General features: G+C 47.3%; 1 pseudogene; it reads right to left on the minus strand.

Annotated features, from left to right (window-relative positions):
- Positions 1 to 13,578: 13,578 nt before the first annotated feature.
- Positions 13,579 to 25,728, minus strand: LOC102985014 (cytochrome c-like; annotated as a pseudogene).
- Positions 25,729 to 26,765: the final 1,037 nt, after the last annotated feature.

Consider the following 26,765-nt stretch of genomic DNA (forward strand, 5'->3'; position numbering starts at 1 on the left):
CATGACAGTGTCTGTTTCAGCAGCTACCTGCTTTCTCAGCTCTGTATCCCAGCATCTGGGGGCAGGCACTGAGGTTTCTCTCTGTCTCTCTCTCTGTCTCTCTGTCTCTCTGTCTCTCTGTCTCTCTGTCTCTCTCTCTCTCTCTCTCTCTCTCACTCAGTCTAGACATCTTATCTCTGCCTCTCACCCTGGCCCTCCTTCACCTCTATGCCCTCCTTTCTCTCCCCCTTCCCTCCTTCCCTTCTGTGCCGATGTTTATTTTCAGAACCTCAAAATCCTTCCCAAGCCTCTGACATTTACTCTTTAGAATTAGAAAAGTTTCCAGTTCTATTTCCCAGAGCAAAACTGGTGGATAAGGTTTCCCCAGGGATTTTGCCTGCCCTTCTGGAGGTGAAGTCCTGGAGGCAGAGCTGGCTTATGTCAGCCCAGCACCGATTGTGTTAACCAGCAGTTATTAGGCACCCACTGTGCACCAAGCCCTTCTCGTGAACATTCAATCCATTCAATCCATTTAAGAAGCCTGTGGGGTTGGTATTACCATCTGCACGTGCAGGATGAATGAACCGAGGCTTAGAGCAGTTAAATAACAAGTCTGAGGGGCAGGGAGAGGAGGGAGGAGGAAGAGGAAGAAGAGGGGGAGGAGGAGTAACAGATCACAAGAACGAGCAGGTGGTGAGGGTTTTACACACACTAACTCATTTATCCTCATAACAATGGCATGAGATACATATTATCATTATCTCCAGTTTATAGATGAAGAAACTGAGGTGCTAAGAAATTAAGTAACTCGTTCAGAGCCATGGCCACGCCAAGGTTTTGACCAGGGTAGCCTGGCTTCAAAGTTGGGGTCTTAACCACTGCACTGCACAGCCTCCCTGCAGGACTGTTAATGGGCTCAATCAAGGTCAGCCTCACCTGCAAAGTTGAGTGGCTTTCTTTGGTAGGAGAGGAAGAACCCTGGAATGTTCCTAAGCAGGTAGGGGGCTGGCACGGTCAGGGCTGTGCCCGAGACAGAGCACATGGCAACTGGGTGACGGTAGGTCTGGGGCAGGGCAGGGGGGAGGACTGGGCAGTGTCCAGGCAGGGCTGTGTGGAATGGGGGGCGGGGGCGGGGGCGGGGCTCTGAGATGCCTATTCATCTCCCCTTGGCCATTTGCCTTTGTGCCTGCGAGCATGGGGTGGGGCCTTGTTGATGATACACAGCCTGGCTCGGAAAGTGTGCCTGCCTGGGTAGGCGTCCTCTCACAGTGCCCCTTGCCTCCCAAAGGAAGCAGCCAGTGCCAGACTCTGCAAACCCTCCCCGTTGTTGGGCCACAGGGACAGGCCTGGCTACAGGGAGGGCGTCCCAGCCAGCTCTGCTCAGGAGGGATGAAAGCACCTTAGCTGCAGCCCTGCCACAATGTTCCCCTTCCAAAGGGAAGACCAGGGATTCCCTGGGGATCCAGCAGGAGTCAGGGACACAGCCTGTCTCCATTGGGTTGTGTTCTGGACATCTGGCAGAAAAGCTGGTTGATTCCAGGTAAGATGGATGGAACCATTCCTCACAGGGTAACTGACTTTGTCAGAGAAGGAAATAGGGAAGGAAACAAACCATCCATCACCTGCTTTTCCATTTGAGGGATGGAGGGAAGCAGAGAGTAGAGCCGGGCTCTGGAGAGGGCAGAGGTTATTCTTCTCCACGGCCAGTGTGGAGGGTAGCAGTGCACTGGCATTCTTCCTCATTGTCATCCACTAGGGAACACCAGGGAGGCTCTGATTTGCTAAGACCAATAAGGACCGTCAGACCAATGATATCCCCTTCCTCGGCTCCCAAATGGCCCACTTAGCTGTGCTGCTGGACTCAGCTGTCTTTCTTTTCAGGCCTTGCCTCAACTCTAAACCCATCATCAAAGGAATGAAAAATAAACCACCCCGGCACTCGAGATCTCCATTCCACGGTCCCAGGAGTCCCCATCAGTCCTCTGGGCTGCAGCCAAATCAAAGCACTTTGTTTGTTGATTTTTCCATTCATTCGTGACCATTAATTGAGTATCTGCTATGTCCTGGCCTCCGTCTGTTGGTGTTAGGGGTGCAGAAGTGAACAAGACAGGCACGAATGCCCCAGCCTGTGGAGGATACAGATGTTATACAAGTAAAAACTGTCCCCCACTATAAACTTCCCGCCTCTGAGCATTTGCATTTGCTGTGCCCTTTGACTAAATTCATCCAGCTATTGCTCCATCACCTACGCCTGTAATTCTGGACACAGGACTGCAATTGGGAAAACTGAGGCCAGGGCCAGAACAGAGACACTGTCCGAGTCCTGGATCCCCATATCTCAGCGATGGCGCCACCATCCCCAGGCCTGAAAGCTACACACCATCCTTTATCCCTCCCTTTCCCTCACCCTCCCTCGAAATCGATCACCAAGGCCTGTTGCCTCTAAATCCCGAATTCCCCTAAAAGCCACTCCCATGCCTTCTGCCTCAGTTCTGCCCAGTGCACTGGGCCAGCCTCCCTCCCGGTCTTGCCTCCTTCCATCTTTCCTTCTCCAATCCAGCCCCACGCTGGGAGCCAGAGGGCCCTTTCAAATGCACAGGTGTGACCATGTGGTCACATGGCCCTTCTGCTCAAAAGCATTCAATAGCCACCCTGCAGGGACTCAGCATGCTTTCCAAAGTCCCCCACATGGCCCCGAGCCTACCCAGGACCCAGCTCCCATTCACCTCTCTGCCTTGGCGTCTCCTCTCTCCCCATCACGGGATATACCCTAACCACGCAAACTACTGGAGGTCCCCAGGGCTCAGCTTCTCTCCCCTGGGCCTCTGCACATGCTGTCTCCTCTGCCTGGTGCACTTTGCCCTTTCCCACTGGTCACTTACTTTTCCAAGGCCGTGCACAGGCATCACCTCCTCTGGGTTAAATCTGCTGCATGTTCTCAGAGCTCTGACACTGCCAGCCAGCAGGCAGCTTTCCTCCATGCGGTGATTTAGGGCCCAGGCTCCTTCCGTCTCATGGCTCCACCTTCCTCCAAGGCCTCAGATTGCTCTGCTTCCAGCTTGCAGAGGGGAAAGAGAGCGTGGAGAAGACACACCTGCTCCTTAATCACCTCAGCCAGAAGTGACAATCACATCACTTCTTCCAACCCACTGGTGAGAGCTGATCCTATGGCTCCACCTACATGCAGGGGGTGCTGGGAAAGGTAGTCCCAGGCAGCCCCTTCCCAGCAATGTCTCTACAAAGCCCCTCACATGCATCGCCACCTTGTCATCATCTATGTATTAGTTTAGTAGGGCTGCTGTAACAAGATACAACAAACTGGGTGGCTTAGAACAACAGAAATTTACTTCTCACAGTTCTGGAGGCCAGAACTCTGTATCAAGGTGTCAGCAGGGCCATGCTGCCTCGGAAGGCTCTGGAGAAGGACCTGTTCCTGAGGCCTCCGCAGGCTCAGGCATTCCTTGGCTCATGGTCATCTTCTCCCTGTGCCTCCTGACATCGTCTCCTTCTGTGTCTGTCTCTGTGTCCAAATTTCCCCTTTTTATAAGGACACCAGTCATATTGGACAAGGGCCCACCCTAACGATCTCATTTTAACTTGATTACCTCTGGCAAGATCCAATTTCCAAGTAAGGTCACATTCTGAGGAATTGGGGGTAGGACTTGCATGTATCTTTTTGGAGCAACACAATTCAACTTACGGCAATCATCAGCTCGCTTCATCTGCAACACCTGGACCATTTTTACCACCATCATCATCTACATCTGGGGGCCTGCAGGAGGGTGGAGCAGGCTGTTAAGAGGCTTTGAGGCAGACAGAAGTGGGTTCAAGCCCTTCTTTCCAAGGGAGCCACGATCAGGAGGAGACCAGCCCACTCAGGGGCGGGGAGGAGGAGCAGGAAGGTGCTGGGAATGGACCGCTCAAAACGGCATCCCAGCTGGTCTTTAATGCCGCAGATTCTGAAATGTGATGCACAAAAAGAAAACAGACTCAACTGAAATGGAAATGCGTTATGATGGGTAAGAGGGGGAGAAAATGGAAACGGTACTTCCTTTCGAGAAATGTTTTATGTCACTCCTGAAAGGAGATCTCCTAATAAAAGCAGCCCTGACGCTAATTGAGACAATGGAGATGAGAGAGCATGGAGCCCCCGTGGAAAGATGCCAACAGTAACTGTGGTCACAGTAAAGCTTGTCTGCTCTGGACACAGCCCAGAGAAGAGGGTCTGGCACTGACGATGGGGAGGCTGGAAGGAGCTGGAAGCCCCACTGGCACTGACTTGCCGAGTGACCCTGGGGAGGTCACATAAGGACTCCTCTCTCCCCACCCACCTCCATCAGCCACAATGGCTTCCAACCTCCTTCCTGGGTCAGAAGGTCAAAGGCCATGGGCAGGCCAAGTACTGTGCAGGGGAAGAAGAGGCTCTGGGTTTAGCTACACCGCAGGAGCCTGGGAGGCATTCAGATACTCCATCTGCACAGGCATTAGTTACAGGTTCACCACTTTCCTGCGGGAGCCGGGGCAGAGGGGGACTCCACGGCCCAGTGCTCACCCCTGACCTTGCCACCAGGCAGACAGCTTTCCTTCCTCCTGGGCAGAGGTTCAGGGCCCAGGGATGAGGGCAGCCCCCTCCTGCCTCTCAGGAGCTGACCATCCCTGTGCAGGACAGACGGTGGCAAGTCTGTGGGGTCGTTCAGAGGTGGATTGGGGGAAGGTGAGGACAGGAGACTCACAGCCCTGCAGGAATCACCCTGGGCTATTTCTTCATGTAGGGCAGCCCATCTAACCCTCATAGCAAATCACAATGGCCCCATTTTGCAGATGAGGAAACTGAGGTCGGAGGGATGTGCCCAAGTCACACAGCAGGAGAGTGGTAGAGCTGGGGCTTGAACCCAGGCCTCCTGGCTCCAGAGCTGGTGCCTTGCTCAGCCTCACAACGAAGCTCTTTACAAGTGGGCATCTCCCCTCTAGCCCCTGTGCCCCGTCATTCATCTCTATGTCCCTGTTGTGCTGATTCCCATACCCCAGACTAAGGAACCCCTTCATCAGCCTCCTCTGGGAAGCTCATTAAAGATGCAGGTTCCTGGACCCCATCCACAGCTGCTGCACCAGCATCTCTAGTGCTAGGGGTCCTGAATCTGCAGTTTTTTAAAAACTTCCCTGGGGAGTTATGTCCAAGGAGTACTGCCCCAAGCCCTAAGTGCCACTCTCCCTGTGTCTTTGGGCCTGGGAGGCAGACACCGTGCTAAATGCTTTACATCTAGTGATTCAGCCAAACCTCACTGCAACCTATGGGGTCTCCACCATTATGTCCGCATTCTATGTCCCTAGAGAGTTTAACTCAGTGCCTGGCATATAGTTGTCACTCAAAACACACCTGTAGACGAACTCGTTTCATATATGTGAACTCATTTAAGGCCCAACAGAAGTATGAAGTGGATTTAGTTCCCATTTTACAGAAAGGGAGACTGAGGCTCAGAGAGGTTAAGTGTTTGGAAGAGACAGGGTCAGGATTCAACAGGGCCAGAGCTGGCTGGTTTGCAGAGCACCGTCCAGGGCAAACTGGGCTCTCCCCCTCCCCCCGCGCATTGAGTGGCAGCGAGGGCTGTGTCAACGAAGGGAGAATTGATCCTATGGCCCCGTGGCTTTGCTGAGGCCTGAGGCCAGGAGCCACAGGCTGCCAGCTGGGCAAGGAGTCCAGTTGAATCCAGAGAGGCTATTTTCATGTCTCGTGTGTGCTCAGAAGCTGTAACTGTGCTGTCTGCTTCCATAATTGGTTTATCCCCCAGAACGCCCCCAACCCAAGCTAGAAGCACTGGAGGCAGTGCGGCCTGAGTCCCTGCCACAGGGGCTCCCTCCGGGCCTGACCTGGCTGTGCCTGACCTCTGGGGAGGGGCGCTGTCCACTGCCCTGTGCTGGGCAGCTCACCTGATCAGAAGGTCCCTTCTCCTGAGCTGAACTCTGCCTCCTGGTGGTTCCTTTTGAAGATCCCAGCTCCACATCCAGGGACAACACAGAACAAGCGGAATCACCCACCCGACAGCCTTCACACGGCATCAACCCCGGCAATAGCGCCGGCAATAAGAGCTATTTACTGAGTGCTCACCACCTACCAGGCGCCACACAAAGGGATTCACTCGGATCATCTCACTGAGTCTCGCGACAGCCTGTGGGATGGGGGCAGTTACTGTCCAACTGTGCACATGGGGAAACTGAGGCTCACGGAGGCAGAAAGGTTTGCCGAAGATCATGCAACATGAGTGCTCGAGAAATAGTACACTCTCCCCGCTTTCCCCTCCCGTGGATCCTGCTGACACCTTCCTTGCTGGTGTCCCTTTCCGAATTCTCCTAAAATCCTAGAATAGCCCTTGGGCTGTCAATTCAACCAAATCGGTAACCTCATCCACCCCTGGATTCTCTTCACGTGAAATAATGAATGTCCTTATGATGCAAGCCACTTTGATTGGGGTTTTATTGATCTGGAGTCTGACCAACGTTAGAGACACAAGGTTCATGATAACGCGAAGGACTGACATTACAGTTAAAAGAGATTATCAGTGAAGTAGACACAGAGCCAGGAGACAGTGAGACACCAGGGTAATTCTGACCTCTTGAGCCAATGCCCCCTGCTGTCTGCATTCCCTTTCACGGCTCTCCAAGCACAATTTGCTCTGGACAACCCCACTCACCCTTTACACGCGATGCTCAGAGAGGTGAGGTCACCTGACTAAGATGACTCAGCTAGTGAGGGGCAGAGCCTGGGAGTGGACCCTGCACCATGGTCCTCAACTGGGCAAAGTGGACAAATAGGGAGAATTTCCCTGCACCATGGTCCTCAACTGGGCCAATATTGCTGGTCCAATTAGATTGGTTCAATCTAATTGTGTGGATTACAGAATGACTATGTCAGTTGAATGCGCTCATCAGACAAGCCCCTGCTTCTCCCTTAAATAAGAGAAAGTGAGAGGTGGAAACTGAGGCAAATGCTTCTGGACAATAGTCCCAAGAGTGTGGCGGCTCCTACTTTAAGAGTCAGTAGGAAAATTGGAAGGGGGAGATGATGATGCCCTCATTACCCCAACTATTAATATTACATCATTCGTGGTCACTGACCACAGGCCATGGTACAGGTGAGGTGGGCTAAACTTCGACCCAAGCCGGCTGTAAGCCCACCCCTTCCCTCTATTCGAGAGAGCATGGGAACACAAGGGAACAGGCAAGGGAGACAGAGCTAATGCTGCTCCTGAGAGCACCCACTCAGGCCTTCCTGGAATGGGTGTGAGCGGTTTCCCAAAAGAGGAAGTGCTTTGGCTCTCTGTGTCCTGAAAGGACTGATCTTTCCCTGTTTATGCTGAGGCTCAAAGGGCCAAGTTTAATCCAGAGAAGGCTTTACACTTGGTTATTAGACAAGAGTGAGGTCAACAAGGGCTAATGGAGACTATTTCCATCCATGTACATGGTCACTGCAGCCTCCAAGAAAAGGGTGTTAGCAGCCAAGGTCTGTCCAGGACTCGGGCCTCAACACCAGGGGTGTGAACCGGGGGCATCGCCGCAGCCAGTGTGTTACTCTGGATTCTTTCTTTCCCCCACGGACTGCAGTGAATCTGGCTCTGACATAAGCGAATCCAGATGTGTGGGAACACGGTTGAAGACAGCAAAAGAATCGCAGTGGCCTCAGCTCTCTCTAGAAGTGGAGGATGTTTTAGGAGACTGCCTGACTAGGGCTCACACTTCCCTGTTCAAATGTCTCCAAAGGCTTCCTGCAGCCCTGACTGGAGAGACAGCCTGGGCCAATGTTGCTCCAGCCCCACTTTACCCCGCTCCCCTCACTTTATCTGCTCCAGCCACATTTGCCTCCTGGTCATGCTAACCTGCCCACCCCAGGGCCTTTGCACATGCTGTTCTTTTTGCCTAGAGTGCATTTTTCTTCCCACTTACCTGAGAAACTCACATTCATCACTTGCTCAAGACAGCCTTCCCTGACCCTTTACTAGAGCTATAACTGTACATAGATGATTTACTTTTTATACTGTCTGCTCCCACTGTAGTCTAGGCTCCAGGAGGGCAGGAACCATATCTGATTCTTCTCTCTGTTGTATCCCCAACCCCTAGCACAGATCCTGTCACCGAGCAAGTAGCCAGTAAATACTGAGTGAGAGAGTGAGTGAGTGAGTGAGTGAATAAACAATGAGTTTCAGCAGTGGTTACCATAGCTGTATAAGGCTCTGTCAATGTAAATGTTACCTAATTATCCAAATGTTCGGCGGGGGGGGGTCTCCCTAGTTTGAGGGATCCCAGAGCTAAGAGATGATCCAGAAGGCACTTTGAGAGATCCAAATTAAGGCAACAAAAGGACCACATATCAGTGTCAAGTTTGAGAAACATGGAGTGGAAAGCAGCTTTTGGGGGAGGGAAAGAAGGTGGAGAGGACAGAATGGACCCAGCTCCTTCCTCTCCCACTACCAGCTCCACCCCAACTCCCAGAAACACCCCTCATCTGCACGCCTGAGTGGGACGGGTCTGCCAGTGCCCCCCAGCAGATTCTCCCATCTTCCTTTAATAACTGAACCTCAAATTTCGTCTTTGTCCATGGCTGCTCAGACTACATCTCCCAAGGCTAAGAAAACCTTTGCCTCAGCCCATTACTGCTGCCTTGACTTGGGCACAGCCAGCCCACAGAGCAAGGGAAAGGGAAGGAAGGAAAATTTACGGCACCACTAATGGGGATGATGGTTCTGAATGGGTGGATGTCCAGCCACCCACCCATCACACCCGCCGATTAAAGCCTCGGGCAGGTGGGCTCAGGGGCCGAGTCCTCCTCACTGCAGGGCTCACTCTGACCCCCACCACCAGGCCTAGGGGAGTCATCAAATAAATCCAACATTAAGAAAAGGCAGGCAGGGGTGGGGGACTCAGCAGACACTTTCCTGAAATTCAATGGTAATAAAAGAGAAAAATGGACCCACTCGCTCTAGACAGCCAGTGCCAGAAAAGTAATTATCCCGCTTTCTGGTCCTCTGCAAGGATGCCGGTGGCAGAGGCACCTGTCCAGGTAATTCATCAGCCTCAGATTTACGGACTCCCCGGGAACCCAATGTACAAAGACTCCTCTCCAGCTCACTTGAAACAATGCTATTTAGATTTTGTCAAGATTATTGCTCTTCTCTGCCATCCCTGAGTGGGGAGGCAGGCACCATAATGGGTGGCACAAGTGAATATCAATTTGCCAGCACCACAACCCTGGCCCAAGCCCTCCACCGGGCCGTGGTTTCCCCCTGAGTCACTGAGCTGCCACTGTCACACCAGGCAGACAGAGAGCCCAGCTGCGTGATCATAGGGGAATAAGGTGTTGTATAGAAAGTACCTCAGTTTCCTCATCTGTGAAATGGGAATCACAGCACGTGCTGATGAGGGCTCTCATCTTCTTTATTGCTTAAAGAAGTTTTTAAGATGAGCATATGTTTCTTTTGTATGGAGAAAACTAAGCACAACGAAACACAGATAAAATGAGGGTGTAGTACACAGCCCATTGGTGTGCAGTGAGAGCTGAATTAGATGATACTCACGGCGCCCGCCGCACAGGGCTGGGCAGGTGCTGAGCGCACAATGCCTGGGGCTGCCAGGCCGCTCTGATGACTGTGGCGGATGCTGGATGTGCCTATCGCAAATCAAGGCTCTTGGCAGGGTGCCGCCTGTGACACTGGACAGAGAGGGTGACTTCTCTGATTCATACATCAAATAAGAAAGACACTGGCTTCCAGCCTAGAGGCAGGGGCATAGACTGCAGAACTTCTCATGCCATTTCCAGTCCCTGAAACACCTGTTTGAGTCAACAAGGGGGTGGTGACCTTTGATGTCAACCCTTCAGGAGAACAAGATATGACCCCCGGGGTCTCTTCACTTTTCCGTGGTCCAAAGCCTTCACTCACCTGCTCACTCATTCATTCATTCAGGCGCCCAGAAGCACTTATTTAGCACTTTATAAGCCATACCCTGGTCCTCCGGGAGCTCTAAGCCTGGTGGGTGAGAATACAGGAGCAGGAGAGTCTGGTGCTGTCAGAAGGGCTGGCTGCAGGGATGTGTGGGATCTGGGGGAGCTCCGAGCAGGATTTGTGTGAATCTGCCTGGGGAGGTCGGGCAAGCTTCACAGAGTGACATTGAACTGAGGGGGGAGTGGGGGAGTTTGTTGGGATGTCATGGTGGGAAGGGCACACCAGACAGAGGGAACAGCATGTGCAGAGGCTCAGAGGCTGGGAAGCATTTGGCCTGTTCAAGGAGGAACACATGGTTTGGAATGGCTGGAGGATGGGCTGTAACTTTAAGGGGTGGAGCAGAGGTGAGAGATGAGGCTGGAGAGGCTGGTGCCTGGCAGACAGTTATGTCACCTCTCAGAGCCTCAGTTTCCTCATCTGTAAAACAAAGGCAATAACAGTTCCATCCTCATAGAGTTAAATGAGAAGAAGCAAAGCATTGTGTGAAGTACACAGTAGGCACTCACTAGTTGGTCTCCATCACTGGTCTGACAGATATTGAGCTCCCCCTCAGCCCCTCTCAGGTCCTCCCTCTGGCTGCCCTGTCTCCCCATCCTGGGACCCACCCCCACTTGTGCTCCAGGCCTGATATCGCCCCAAGGTTCTGAGTAGCTCTAGCCCAGCTCCAGGCTCGGCCACAAGCTCAGCGCCTGGCACGGGGTGAACACTTGTGCACGTGGGTGAGCAGTCCTGTCGGGGCAGCGTCCTCCTCCTGCTGCCCAGAGCTGCCCATGCCTCAGCCACTGCCCTTTTCTGTGGCCAACCGCACCCCCTGCCCCCCAAACACCACACCCCTCCCCCCGCCCAGGGCACCGTTCCAGCCCGCAGCCCTGCTCACGGTTCCTGGGACCCACATCTGGGATCTGCTGTATCCCAAAGTCCCCTATGAAGGGCACACCCGTGAGATCCACTTCCTGTGGCTCCCACCTTTCTAAACTCTCTTGTCTGACAGGACAGCCTTGTCATTTATCTGGGGCCTCCAAGGTTAACTGTACTCTGAGCTGCAATCAGCTGGTGTCTGGGCTTTGGGAAACCTGGGTCTTCTGAAGGCAGGCTGGAGGCACAGAACATGCCAAAGTGAAGCCCTCCTGATTTCCTGATTCTGCCCGGTCTTAGAATGAGGTCATTTCCAGGAAAAAGAAACTGAGAGAAAGAATTAACAGCCAGACTGGTAAAAATAAAACATCAACATATGGCCATTCACAATAACATCATAAATAAGAAAATACTTAGGAATAAATTTAACAAATGAAGGGCAAGATTGTGCACTGAACACTATGAAACATGGCTGAGATCAATTAAAGAACATCTAAATAAATGGAGAGCCATTTCATGTTCATGGGCTACAAGACTCCATATTGTCAAGTTGGCAATTCTCCCCAAATTGATCTACGTATTAAATGCAATCTTTATAAAAATCTCAGCAAGATTTTTTATAGAAATTGACAAACTGACTCTAAAATTTATATGGAAATTCTAAGGACAGAGAATAGACCAAACTATTTGGAAAAAGAACGAAGTTGGAGGACTGATACTACCTGACCTTGAAACACATTATAAAGCCATAGTAATCAAGATAGTGTGGCATTGGTGCAAGATAGGCATATAGATCAAAGAAAAGAAACTGAGTCCTAAAGTAAGCCATTAAATTTATGGTGAATTGTTTTTTAACTAAGGTCCAAAGACAATTCAATGTTTTGTTGAATTGTCAAGGCACGTTTGACCATTTGTTCAAACTTGTCAACTAATGATGCTGGGGCAGTTGGCTACCCACGTGAACTTAAACCCTCACCTCATTCCATACACAAAAATTAACCCCAAATGGATTAAAGACTTAAATATAAGAGCTAAAACAGTAAAACTCCCAGAAGAAAACAAGGAATACATCTTTGGGACGTTGTGTTAGGCGAAGAATTTTTCGCCTTTTTGGAAGAGATCAAAAAGAAGATCCATAAAAGAAAAAAAAATCAGCAAATTACTTTATCAAAATTTTTAAAATTTGTTTCAAAGGACACCATTAAGAAAATGAAAAGACAAGCCCACAGACTGGGAGGAAATATTTGTAAATCTCATACTGATTAAGGTATTGTATCCAAAATATATCAAGAACACTTATAATTCAATAATAAGAAGACAAACAAATCAATGTAAAAATAGGCTAAAGACTTGTGTAGATATTTCACCAAAGAAAATATATGGATGGCTAATTAGCTCATTAAAACATGCTTAACATATTCAACTAATGAGATTAGTCATTAGGTAAATGCAAACTAAAACCAGCAGTGAGATACTAATTCACACCCACTTGAATGACTATACTTTTTAAAAGGACAATATCAAGTGTTGTTAAAGAAGTAGAGAAATAGAAACTCTCTTATACTGCAGATAGCAATGTAAAATGGTATAATTACTTTCGGGAAACAGTGTGGCAGTTTCTTAAAAAGCTAAACATAAACTTACCATGATACCCAGCTATTCCATTCCCAGGAATCTCCCTAAAAGAAATAAAAAACCTATGTTCACAAAAAAGATTCATATGCAGACATTCATAGCAGCATTATTCATGACAACCAAAATGCAGAACAACCCAAACGTCCATCAAATTTGAGTGGATACATAAATATGAGTATCCATCCAGTGGATACCACTCAGTATGTGCTACTGACACATACTACACATGAATGACCTGAAATATATTATACAAAGAAGCCAGATGCAAAAACTACATACAGTAAGACTCCCTTTATATGAAGAGTCCACAAAAGGCAAACTTACAGAGACACAAATCAGACCTTGAATGCCTAGGACATTATGTGTGTTTGGAGGGGAGAGGAAGGTGGGGATTAACTGCAAGCAAACACAAGGGAACTTTTGGGGTGATAGAAATGTTCAATAACTGGATTTCGGTGATGGTTACACAACTCTTGTTTGTGTGTGTGTGTGTGTGTGTGTGTTCAATATTCTTTGATATTATACATAAACTACACTAAAATGCCTTTCATTAAATAAAAGGCAACATTTTAGATACAGGGAATTTTAATTCCCTGTATTTTAATTTTAATTAAATAGGCATAGTTAAGACCAAAAAGATAAAGTAGACATTGCCAGCTTATCTTCAACCCTTGCCTTAACAGGCTGGTAAACACAACTTGAAACACACAGGTGAGTCTTGCTCTGTTTTATAAAACAATAAAGGAATCTCCTCAGTACTTAAATATGTTAATATAAACTGTTGTATAGATCTACCTATAAAACCAAACTCCTATAGGTTTTGAGATGGCATTCACCATCTCTGTGAAAAGTTGAACATTACTAATCAAATTCAATCATATCTTTAGAAGGGGAAAACAGTGACAGCCCTTGCTGAACCAGAATTACTATCAAAATTCAAAAAGCTGATCATCGTTTAGCCACAAGCCAATCCTATTTAAATCAGGACTGTCCAACAGAAATATTCTATCAGCCATTCATCATCTGAATTCTGGTATATGAGATCAGTTTAGATACGGTATGCATAAAAAGGTCATAGACATTTCTGTGTTGTAATAAATAGGGCAGTAGCCACCTATTACTCATTAGTAGCTTTTCTGAGAGAAGTTACTAAGTCTACGCTTTCTGCCTTCTTAATGCCAGTGAAGATTACTTTTGTTCCAGAGATGTACTACTTAGGATTCTCCAAATACTCCCCAGTGATGCCTTTGTTCTTGTTGACATCTGCTTAAGAGAATCCAGGGTCCTGAACTGTCTTTCGCCCAAACAGAGCATGGAGGTTTGGTCCAGTCTTGTGCTTGCCTCTCTTTTCCACGGTAGGGCACTGGACACACTGCTGAAAAATCGTCTTGCCCTTCTCCACATCACCCACTTTGAAATTGTTCCTTTGTCATATGTGATACGAAAGTTCCAATACAAGTTGGATGTCCACTTTCTCCACAACTCTTGAAGTTTACTAAAAATCACTGAACATACTCTTAAAATGGGTGAATTTTATTACAACTTATATGTCAATAAAACTATTTAAAAGAAACAACTACATGGGAATGCCCCACAGAGCTGGCTAAATGAGGAAGACAATAGGTGATGAACACAGTTCTCTGCCAGTTCCCATTTCCTTCTGAGCAAAGAAGAGGGAACTGGAGAGTGGTCTTAGTGTTTTGGACCAGTCTTAGCAGGAACAACTCCCACAACTCTTAGAATAAAGGCCCAACTCCACCCTGGCCAGGCCCTGCCCTCTCCAGCATCAGTTCCCAACACTCTCCCATGCCTTATGTCCTCCCCAAATACACTGGCCTTCTTTCAGGACTTCATATTGATGTAGTCCTTCCCACCTCAGGGCCTCTGCATGTGCTGTCACCCCTACCAGCAACACATTTCACTTTCTGCCTAGGTACCTTCTACTCAATCTTTAGACCTCAGCTCCATTGTCTCTTCCTTGGGGAATCCTTCCTTGATTTCCTGAGCTTGGTCAAATTCCTCTATGAATTGGCATCATAGACTCTTTCTCCCTATATAATTTACCACAGTAGCAACTTTCTGTTTATTTGTGATATCATGACTCATGTTAGACCAGTTACCATGAAGATAGGAAACATGTCTAATTTGCTCACCATTGTATTCCAGGGCTCAGCACAGTGACTGCCACATAGTAGATGCTCAGTTAATTGTGAATGACTTGCTGAAAGTTAAAATTCTAAACTTGTTAAGGTCAGGGGATTGTAGTATTCAAAACTTCTGTCATTTTGAGATATAACAACTCAATACATTATGCAAGTATTACCTTCCTGAAACATTTCATGTGCCAGAGAGCAAAAAAATCTACAAAAAACTAGTAAAACCTGACCTTGAAGTTTACGGTTTCATCATTTAAGGAGCTTTTTTCTCTTATCTAACCAGGCTGAACAAGGAAACAGGAGAGAATGTACAAATTACCAATATCGGAAATGAAAAAATGGTCATCAGTACTGATCCCATGGACATCAAAAAGATACTAAGGGAATAATAAGGGAACAACTTTATGCACACAAATTTGATAACTTAGCTGAAATGGACCAGCTCCTTGAAAGACACAAACTACCAACACTCACAGAAAGCCAAATATATAACCTGCGTAGCCCTTCAGCTATTAAAGAAATCGATTCAATAATTCTTTTAAAGTCTTCCAAAAAAGCAAACAACAGGCCCAGATGGTTTTGCTGGTGAATTCTACCAAACATTTAAGGAAGAAATATTACCAATTCTCTACAATCTTTTCCAAAAAATAGAAACAGAGGGAACACATCTTAATTCATCCTATGAAGTCAATAGTATCCCAATACCTAAAAAAAAAAAAAAAAAAAAAGACTTTACAACAAAAGAAAACTACAGATCAATATCTCTTATGAACAAACACAAAAATTATCAAGAAAATATTAGCGAATCAAATCTGACAATGTATAACAAGGATGAACATGTCAACCAAGTGGATTTTATTCCAGATTTATGGGCTAGAAGACTCCATATTGTCAAGAACTGTTAACATTTGAAAATGCAAGGATAGTTCAACATTTGAAAATCAGTCAGTGTAATCCACCATAGCAAAAGGCTAAAGAAGAAAAATCATACAATCATATCAATTGATGCAGTAAAAGCATTTAACAAAATCTAACGCCTATTCATCATCATTCAAAAAAAAAACAAAACAAAACAAAAACCTCTCAGCAAACTAGGAATAGAGGAAAACTTCTTCAACACAATAAAGAACATCTACAAAAAACCTACAGCCAACATCATATCAATACTTAATGATGAGATTAAGATCAAGAATAAAGTAAGGATGTCTTCTTTCTTATCACTCCTATTCAACATCATACTGGAAATCCTAGCTAGTGCAATGAGACATGAAAAAGAAATTAAAAGCATATATATCATAAAGGAAGAAATAAAACTGTCTTCATTCATAGTTGGCATGGTTTTTTACAGAAAATCACTAAAATTCTGCAAAGAAAAAACCTAAAATAAGTATAGCAAGGCCACAGGATACAAGGTTAATATACAAAAGTCTATTGCTTTTCTACATACCAGCAATGAACAAATGGAATTTGAATTTTTTAAATACCACTTACAATAGCACCAAAAAACCAAAGAACTTAGGTATATATAAAACAAAATAAGTTCAGGATCTACATACTATAAAAACACTGATAAAAGAAATTTTTGAAGGTCTAAGTAGAAGAGACAGTCCATATTCATGAACTGAGACTCAATATTGTTAAGACACCAATTCTTCCCAACTTGACATATAGACTCAATGCAATACCAGTCAAAATCCCAGTACGTTATTTTGTAGATATTGACAAGCTGATTTATGTGGAAACATAATACTGAAAAAGAACAAAGTTGGAAGACTCACATTATCCAGTTTCGTTACCATGAAGATAGGAAACATGTCTAATTTGCTCACCATTGTATTCCAGGGCTCAGCACAGTGACTGCCACATAGTAGATGCTCAGTTAATTGTGAATGACTTGCTGAAAGTTAAAATTCTAAACTTGTTAAGGTCAGGGGATTGTAGTATTCAAAACTTCTGTCATTTTGAGATATAACAACTCAATACATTATGCAAGTATTACCTTCCTGAAACATTTCATGTGCCAGAGAGCAAAAAAATCTACAAAAAACTAGTAAAACCTGACCTTGAAGTTTACGGTTTCATCATTTAAGGAGCTTTTTTCTCTTATCTAACCAGGCTGAACAAGGAAACAGGAGAGAATGTACAAATTACCAATATCGGAAATGAAAAAATGGTCATCAGTACTGATCCCATGGACATCAAAAAGATACTAAGGGAATAATAAGGGAACAACTTTATGCACACAAATTTGATAACTTAGCTGAAATGGACCAGCTCCTTGAAAGACACAAACTACCAACACTCACAGAAAGCCAAATATATAACCTGCGTAGCCCTTCAGCTATTAAAGAAATCGATTCAATAATTCTTTTAAAGTCTTCCAAAAAAGCAAACAACAGGCCCAGATGGTTTTGCTGGTGAATTCTACCAAACATTTAAGGAAGAAATATTACCAATTCTCTACAATCTTTTCCAAAAAATAGAAACAGAGGGAACACATCTTAATTCATCCTATGAAGTCAATAGTATCCCAATACCTAAAAAAAAAAAAAAAAAAAAAGACTTTACAACAAAAGAAAACTACAGATCAATATCTCTTATGAACAAACACAAAAATTATCAAGAAAATATTAGCGAATCAAATCTGACAATGTATAACAAGGATGAACATGTCAACCAAGTGGATTTTATTCCAGATTTATGGGCTAGAAGACTCCATATTGTCAAGAACTGTTAACATTTGAAAATGCAAGGATAGTTCAACATTTGAAAATCAGTCAGTGTAATCCACCATAGCAAAAGGCTAAAGAAGAAAAATCATACAATCATATCAATTGATGCAGTAAAAGCATTTAACAAAATCTAACGCCTATTCATCATCATTCAAAAAAAAAACAAAACAAAACAAAAACCTCTCAGCAAACTAGGAATAGAGGAAAACTTCTTCAACACAATAAAGAACATCTACAAAAAACCTACAGCCAACATCATATCAATACTTAATGATGAGATTAAGATCAAGAATAAAGTAAGGATGTCTTCTTTCTTATCACTCCTATTCAACATCATACTGGAAATCCTAGCTAGTGCAATGAGACATGAAAAAGAAATTAAAAGCATATATATCATAAAGGAAGAAATAAAACTGTCTTCATTCATAGTTGGCATGGTTTTTTACAGAAAATCACTAAAATTCTGCAAAGAAAAAACCTAAAATAAGTATAGCAAGGCCACAGGATACAAGGTTAATATACAAAAGTCTATTGCTTTTCTACATACCAGCAATGAACAAATGGAATTTGAATTTTTTAAATACCACTTACAATAGCACCAAAAAACCAAAGAACTTAGGTATATATAAAACAAAATAAGTTCAGGATCTACATACTATAAAAACACTGATAAAAGAAATTTTTGAAGGTCTAAGTAGAAGAGACAGTCCATATTCATGAACTGAGACTCAATATTGTTAAGACACCAATTCTTCCCAACTTGACATATAGACTCAATGCAATACCAGTCAAAATCCCAGTACGTTATTTTGTAGATATTGACAAGCTGATTTATGTGGAAACATAATACTGAAAAAGAACAAAGTTGGAAGACTCACATTATCCAATTTCGAGATTAACTATAAAGCTACAGTTTTAAAGACAATGAAAGTTAGACACTTAGATCAGTGGAACAGAATAGAGAGCCCCAAAATAGACCCACATAAAAATAGTCAACTGGTTTTTTACAAAAGGGCATGGCAAGTCAATGGAGAAATAATAGTGTTTGCAACAAATGGTGCTGGAATAATTGTATACCTATTTGCAAAAACAAATGAACCCAGGCACAGACCTTACATCTTTCACAAAAATTAACACAAAATTGATCATAGACCTAAAGGTAAAATGCAAACTATAAAATTTCTAAAAGAAAACATAGGAGAAAATCTAGGTGACTTTGGCAGCTCTTCCCCCTGCCATCCCTCAGCTACCCTTCTGTGTATAGTTATGCCCCTTCTGGCTGCCCCACCAGCCTGAGAGATGTTGAAGATAAACACAGCCAGACATTAGTTACAGCAGTGAAAATAGAATTTATTCAATAACTACTGACACTAAGGGAAAGAGCTGAGCTCTACCCCAATCTGTGCAGAGGTGATTCGGTGTTTTAAAGGGAGAATGATGAGGAAGAGAGGCAATGGCAGGGTCTTGAGCAGAGTCAGGAAAGTGAAAAATTACAAAGAGTGGGAAGGAAGGTTGGTCCACATAAAACCCATCTGGGTTTGCTAAGTGGCACTCATTGAGTTAGGCTCCTGCCCCCCCATGAAGGTTGGGAGACGGCAGCCATATCTTCAGGTGTTGGCTGGAACAAACAAAACTTCTTTTGGCATCCTTGAGCTTTGTCAGGCAGGCTCTTTAAGAGGGGCTAAGGACATCCTAGGGATGTGGCCTTGAGCTGTTAGAAACTGTTAGTGTTTTGTTCAATTCTTTAGAGCTAAGGTTAGGCTTATTCAGAAGGAGGGTTCAGAGGAACTAGGCTAGAGTCCAATCAAGGAAAGAATTTTTGTCAGAAACCAGGGGCATTTATTCATTCTGGGCTGTCAGTTCAATCTGCTTATGGTGCTTAGGGTTTTGTTAAATTTCGTGTGGCATCAGCTGCCCAAGTAAGTTCTTCTTAAAAGCCTTCTCTGTAAGAGAGTTGACAGTGTCAGTTTCCCTTGGAACATGGATCTTATTCATCTCTGTCCCCACACAGTGCCAAGCACAGCACCCAGCTCTTAGTAAGAACATGGGAAAATACTGGTTGAATTGGACAGAACTTGAAACAGAAATTGAGACGGTTTTTAAGGGTTGCATTGGAGCATAAAAGAAATGGGTTTATAAATCAAAATCATTTCCTGTAGCTCTCTGGAGAGTGTAGCATTTCAAGGAAGGCTTTGGAAATCTTTTTCGTAAAGTGTGGAATTGCTTTCTCTTGAAAATAGTTCTTGCTTGTAAGGGTGTTTCACACACACGCATGAGCTTGCGTGCACAAATTATAGAGATAATATATGATTTTTGGTAGAAAGAAAGAGAGAGAGAAGGAGGTAGGTAGGAAGAAAGAAGGGAAGAAGGGAGGCAGGAGGCCAGGAAGGTAGGGAAGGAGGAATGAATAGACAGCTGGATGTATAAGCCTAACGTTTAGGGAGAGGTCCAGGTTGAGATGTACACTTGGGAGCCATCAGCATATGAATGGCATGTAAAGGCCACAAGTCTGGTGAAGTCCCCAAGGGGGTGAGGGAGGATAAGGAGAAGAGAACCAACAGCAGAACTCTAGAATAACTCAAGGGTTACAGGTTGAGAAGCCAAGAAAGAACGAGCAAAGGACATGGAGGAGGAGTAACCAGGGAAGCAGAGAAAACCGAGAGAGTGTGGGATCCCAGAGCGGAGAGGAGGGAAGGTTTGAGAGCCATGAGCAACTATTCCAAATACTGATAGGTCAAATGTCATTGAAAGTTGACCATTGGGTTTATCGGTGCATAGGTACTTGATGACCTTGACAAGAGCAGTTATGGTGGAGTGTGAGGGGATGAAATCCAATTAGAGTGCAGTGAAAAGAAACTGGGAGGAGGGGAATTAAAGATAGTAATAATTGTGACTTTTGTTTTATTGTAAAGGGAAACAAAAGTAGCAGAAGAGGTTGGCTTTTGACTTGTTTTTATTTGGGGGGGATTAGAGAATTAATTGTGTGTTTGTACACTAATTGGAATGATCCAGAAGACATGGGAACATTACTGATGTAGGCAAAAAGGGAAGGGATCTCAGGCACAAATGGCTTGGATAAGGGACATAGAGTTCATGTAATGAGAGGGCCTCAATGCATGAGGAATTTTCCTGAGAGTCTCCCACACAGGCACATGTCCTTCCAGATACAATCACTTATTTGTATACAAACCAAGATTATCAGAATCTTTATAATGTTATTTGTATTTTTCATCAGTCTACTTTCTTCATTCAAAACCACATCATGGACATTCTCCCAAGTCAGATCACAGAGGCCAAATTCAATCATTTTAATGGCTGCTCCGTACTCAATGGTATGGATGTGCCATAATTTAAGTAACCAATTTCCTACTGATAGACATTTAGATTTCTTCAATTTTGCTATTACAAATAACATTGTAGTGAAGATCCTTACATAGCTTTGTACTCTAACGTATTTCAGAATGATCAACTCCTAGAAGTTAAATTGCTGAGACAAAGGACATGTGCATTTTGAATTTTGATAGACGCTGCCCAACTGTCTTCTGCTAAGGTTACCCCAGTGAATATCCCACCAGCAGGATGTGAGAGGGAGTGTAACACCAGGGGATTGGTTTTAGTTTGGACTTTCCATAGCAGACTTGCTTAAGGTAGTTCAGCCCAAAAGTATGTCTGTGTCAGAACCATAAGTGATAAACAACTGCCCTCTCATCTTCAGCCTGCAGGAATGTGCTGACCCCATCTGGCCTGGGGAGCTGGAGAAGCGGAGAATTGGGACGGTGAGAGAGGAGACAGCAGACAACGCGGGGCAGGAGGGCAGATCTGGGGAGCTGCAGGGAGCCGGGCTCTAGCCTGGTTCCTCAAACCACTCCTGTGGGGTCCCGGGCAAGTGGCTCAGTCTCTCACTGCCTGATCACAGCAAACAGGCTTGTGTGGATCCAGGGAGGTAGCAAACATGAAAATGAGATTGTAAATGTTGGGGCAGAGACTGCAGGCTGCCCACCAAGAGTCACCCTCCTCTTCTTTCCTCCTGACACGACCCCTATTTTGTCCGGGACAACAATTTCCCCTACTTAAAAACATTATAGGGCTTCCCTGGTGGCGCGGTGGTTGCGCGTCCGCCTGCCGATGCAGGGGAACCGGGTTCGCGCCCCGGTCTGGGAGGATCCCATTTCCCGTCCTTCTGCAGGCTGTCACGTGACACAGCTCCCACCAATGAGACGGGGCAGAGGTGGCTGCAGGGCATTCTGGGAAATTCCCTGGAAGGGCAGGGGCCTCTGGCTTCTCCCAGAGGACCGCCAGCTGCCCAGCCTGAAAGGAGGCCCAGGTGGAGCAGCCACGCTGTGACCTCAAGGGCGTCCGCACACCCTGAGGACACTGAGGGGAGATAGAGGAGGAGGCTGGCCAGATGGTATCTTGGAGCTGCTGGGCTTTCACCACCTCCCACCCCAGTGATTCACTGAGTGAATCCCACCTCAATGAGTGAGAAAAATAACCCCTGACTTGTCTAGAGCTCCACTGGTCAGGTTCCAGTTACTCTCAGGAAGGCCATTCCCAACTGTACAAGTGGCAGTGTGCAGGGTGACAGGGTACCAGACTGGACTCCAGGCACGCTGGCCCACCCCGTCTTCACCACTGACCAGCTGTGTGAGGGAGCCCAGAGGGCTGGGCCCCTCTGAGCCCCATTATTTCATCTATAACTAGGGCAACAGTTACAGGGACTCCAGCCTTGCAGGGATCAAGGAGGGTAAGTGACACAAACTCTTTAAAGGCTTCTGTCCTGAGACACAGAGGGCTGGCCCTGATCTCTGACTGGTGGGCAGCCGACCTTGGACAATCCGCAACTGCTTTCCGGCCCTCATTTGTTTCATGTTTAACTGGGATAGTGGATACACCTTGCAAAGCGTGATACTGTTTAAGGGAGAGAGGTTGTCCGTGTGTAAGTATGTGGATGGTTGATAGTCTCCATCAGAGGCCACAGGAAGGGCAGCTCAGGGCTCATGCAACCAGCAAGGCCAGTGGGGTGGTGGAAAAGCATCAGACTGGGAGCCAGGAGCCCTTCTACCCGGATGGCTCTGCCTGCCTTGGAATGCCCCTGCTCTCCTGGGCCTCAGTTTGCCTCCTATAAAATGCAGGGTTTTGGCTAGATGACCATGAAGAGTCTCACCATTTTTCATACTCTTGGAGTAAATTTTTCTGCTTTCACAGGCCTGCAGGGAGGCAGGGTCAGGCGGCAGAGGTTGGGGTCAGCTACCGATCAGGAGTGTGAAACGTGAAGAGCCCCAGGATCCTCTGAGAGAGTCTCCAGCAGGGAGCAGCTGGGTGTATCCGCTGAGACACCTGCCCATGCTGGGGGGGTGGGGGCAGGGAGGTGATGAGGGCCCCGTTTTTCCACTCACCCAAGGCAGGATGGACTCTAGCCCATGTAGGCTGCCCTGCCTGGTTTGAGTGAGAGCCAGGCTCGCCTTGCACAGCGTTCACTGTAATTCAGCAGCACCTCTGAGCAGATGAACACCGGCTGGAACGACCTCTGTCTGGGAAGACATAAGTCTTCTGCTAATGAACCATGTGACCCTGAGAGAGCCACTTAACCTTTCTGGGTCTGTTGCCTCATCTCTAAACATAAGGATGTCAGACCAGGTGCTTTTGAAGATCCTTCCAGCACTAAAATATAGGATTCTGGATTTAGGATAATAGTACTCACACTCTAATTAGACTATTGGGAAGATGAAGTAAGATCAGCCATGCTTCATGGCTTTTCTCCCACTATTCCTCTTGATATTATACATTAGCTATTCTTGCCCTCTACCCTAACCCAGTGGAGGATATCTGTAGGCTGTTGCCATCCAGTACCCTGTCACCCTTTTACTAGTAAAGCTGTAATTTCCCCCAGAATTTCCCCCTCCCCTACTCTCAGCCCATCCCAGGCTTAGGCTGGATCAACCCTGCCTCCAGATTGCAGGATCTTTCTTGATTGCATTAAGGCAATCACCACGTTCCTTCCCACGGACCCAGATTGGTTCAGGGATAGGTGTGTGACCCTTGGAGCCAATGGGAATCGGCCCAGGACTTTTGATTAGTTGTTGAGGAAGCTCTCTCTTCTCTGCTGGACTCCAGTCTGGATGGAAAACCATCTGGCCTCCAAGAAGGGGGATCTGAGCATGGCCTTGCATGGGGGAGAGATGCTCAAAGATGGAGAACATCCTGGTGGCATCATCTGAGCCCCTGCAACAAGGTGGAACTAAAGGTTCATCCCTGAGCTTGTCAGTGGCATAAAAACAATAAATCCCTTCTGAGCTCAAGCCAGGTTTACGCACTGAGGTTCCCGTCACAGGAGATGAAAGAGCCTAATGGCTGCCTCCCCTCCAGCATCTAAGTCTCCAAGCTGAGACCAGCACAAAACGTTGCCGTGTCAGCCTCTCCCCCAGGGGTGTGAGTCAGGTTCATCTCCCGCTTCCCCTTCTCCCCGTTCTCTTCCCTCCCAAGGAGGAAGCTGCAGAAACCACCCCGTAATGGCATCTCCAAGGGCGAGGACACATTATCCCCAGACTCTAATGAACCGAGCAGCCTTGTCTCCGCCAGACCTGCATCACGCAGCGACCGTGAGGGCTGCTGACTCACCCTGTGGGTTCCTGGTGCTGACTTTGCCTTCCGGCAGGAGGCGGGTTTGAGCCGGGAAGCCACAGGTCACGGTTAAGGCGGGGGTTGGAGGGGAGCATTCACACAGAACGCTTTACAGTCAAGGCTCTGGGAGGGCTCTTAGAAGCGCCTTGCTCTGCAGATGTGCAGAGAGGTCACGTGACTTGCCCCGGCTCACACAGCGATCTGGAGACTGAGTTGGGCCCAGAACCCAGATGTCGCTGTTCTGAGTCCAGTCGCTCCTTTCCCTCTGCCATGGCTTCTTCCCAGGATGAGATCTGTTTCCTCCCCGGCTCCTAAGCAGCCCCTGCCATAGAATCTTTGCTATCTCCCAGAGCCTACACTACACGGAACACCCCCAGTTATTCCATCAGCGGGCCCCGCGTCAGTGGGTGCAGAGGGGATATGGATGTGTACCGCGGGGTCTGCTGCACTCATTCCCAGGGCCTGAGCTGAGCTCTGGGCTCAGGCACTGCCCCTCTTCTCAGATCTTATGGATGCCCTTCTTCACCCCGAGTCAGGATCTCCCCTCACCACCGGCTCCGGGCCCCACAGCGGGTAGAACCCCGCCTGCCTGCAGGACACACCCTTGCTCTGTTTTGTTGCTGGAAGGCCTGGGCTGACCCTGCTGGCCATCTCTCACCTGCCCCAGTTTCTCTGAATGCTGTCTGGCCTCCTATCAGCCATGGCTGGGGCTGCCTCCAAAGCGCTGCTGTCTGTTTGAGCAGGAAAGTCTATTGCCCACATCCCTGAGTCTCCATGTCTGGTCGGCCTCCATGTAGACCCACGTTCCCACCGTCCAGTGGTGCCCAGAGCCTCCGCAGACCATCAGCGGCGGGACGGGGAGGGCTGGAGGCAAGGGCTCCCCATCACCACTCACCCAGCTCAGCAAGTCATCTGGCACCCAATTCAAGTCAATAGCCACTGATCTGAGCAGCTACTGTGTGCAGGCAGCGTGCTCAGAGCTTCCCACAGCCCCTCCTGTGGCCCTCACAAGTGCCCTGTGGAGGAGGGTTCATCAGCTCCACCTTCCAAGTGGGGAAACTGAGGACCTGCCCCAAGGCCACCTGCCTAACCCTAAGACACCCTGAAGGGGGTGAACACACATTCCCTCCCTCCTACTGCCCCTGCAGGGATGTGGTTTTCTGTCACCTGCAGGTACAACCCACTCTGCAGTCTCCCTTCTTAAATCCTTGGCCGTTGTTTACCTGGAATCAACCCATGGATCTCGCTGGGTAAATATCAGAGACTGTCTCCTGGAACCAGAGGCCAGGACCAAGTGGCCAGCAGACCCCACAGCCCTGCTCCGGCGAAGGCCTTCTTCAACCCCAGTCACCAGGGTGCTGCGTCTGCCCCACTTTGGACTTGGCGACAATCACAAGAGGGCTTGTTATCAGAACTGATTTGTGAGGGTTGAAAGGCTTCGGATGAAGATCTCTGCGGTGGAACCGCTGGACTCAGGCGAAAACGCAAGGCCATCATCAGCTGTTTGGGTGAAACATGATGACTGTCATGAAATTGTAATTAAACTCTTACTGGCGGGAATAATTGAGCATGACGGTCAGGCGCACTGACTTCCTCAGGCCTGCTCTGGAAGGAGAGCAGGGGCAACCTCGCCGTCAGGTGCAGGGCTCTGGGGGAATCCGCAGATGCCCCAGGTGCTGCGGGGGCAGCGAGCGACAGGACTTCACCCTCACCGGCCCCAGGAGCTGGCCCCATTATCTCTCACCTCAGGGGAGTCATTTTTCCCTGTTTCCTGCTCTGCTTGGCCCAGCAGGGAGCGGCAGGTGAGAGGAGCAGATGGGAGGGAGAGACGGAAAAGCAAGAGGGGTTGAGGGTTGCAGTCTGGATTGTAGCTGAACCTCAGGTATAAATCGCGATTCTCCAGCTTGCTAGCTGTGCTATCTTTAGCAGCTCACTGTACCTCTTTGAGCCTCAATTTCCTTATCTGAAAAATAAGGACCATAACTCCCATCATTTGAGAAATACTGATTATTTCCTCCTGACCCATCCCTCCCTGCTCAGCCCGCAGCCCCGAAGTTCCTCTCCCACTCCCACACCACCAGCAACCCTCAGTTGATTAACAGTATTGAGGTGGACACCTGGTCCACACTGGCCAAGTTAGCACATCTCCCCTCTCGGGAATCTCAGTTTGGAACATAGAGACAGAGTCATTAAACTGTGGCAGCCAGCTGGAAGAGGGGTAGCTCAGGGCAGGTAGGGGCCACCATTTTGGTGTGGCCACAGTGGGTCAGAGTGGGCAGAGGAGGCCCCACCCCCGGCCATACCACGTACACACACATACTCGTGCATGAGTACAAGTGAAAACTGGGGAAATCTGAGTAAGGTGGGTGGGTTGTATCAATGTCAATCTCCTGATTGTAATATAGTCCTGCAGTTTTACAGGATGTTACCATTGGGGGAAACTGGACAAAGGGTACACAAGATCTCTCTCATTCCTTTCTTTTTTTTAAAATTCAGCTAAATGTCAATTTCCCCACAGGATGATGAATGCTTGCCCAGCTGGGGGCTGGGGTAGGATCCATCTGGCCAGTGTCACCTGATTGTGTGGGCAGGGCTCCCGTTAGATCCAGTGAGGAAGGAGCTTACCTGGGCTGCCTTCTGTTGCCAGGTTGGGGCTCATAGAGAAACTGGGCCTGGGTCTCCTTCTTCTGTGGGTGGGTGGGATCTAAGACATCCTGCCGCCGTGTTGTACCTCCAGTCCTGGGGCCCTTAACCCGTCTGCCTTCCTCTGTCCACTTTACAGAGTGCTCCTTTGG

This window comes from Physeter macrocephalus, chromosome 3 (genome assembly GCF_002837175.3).
Source record: "Physeter macrocephalus isolate SW-GA chromosome 3, ASM283717v5, whole genome shotgun sequence".
Classification (NCBI taxonomy): Eukaryota; Metazoa; Chordata; class Mammalia; order Artiodactyla; family Physeteridae; genus Physeter; species Physeter macrocephalus.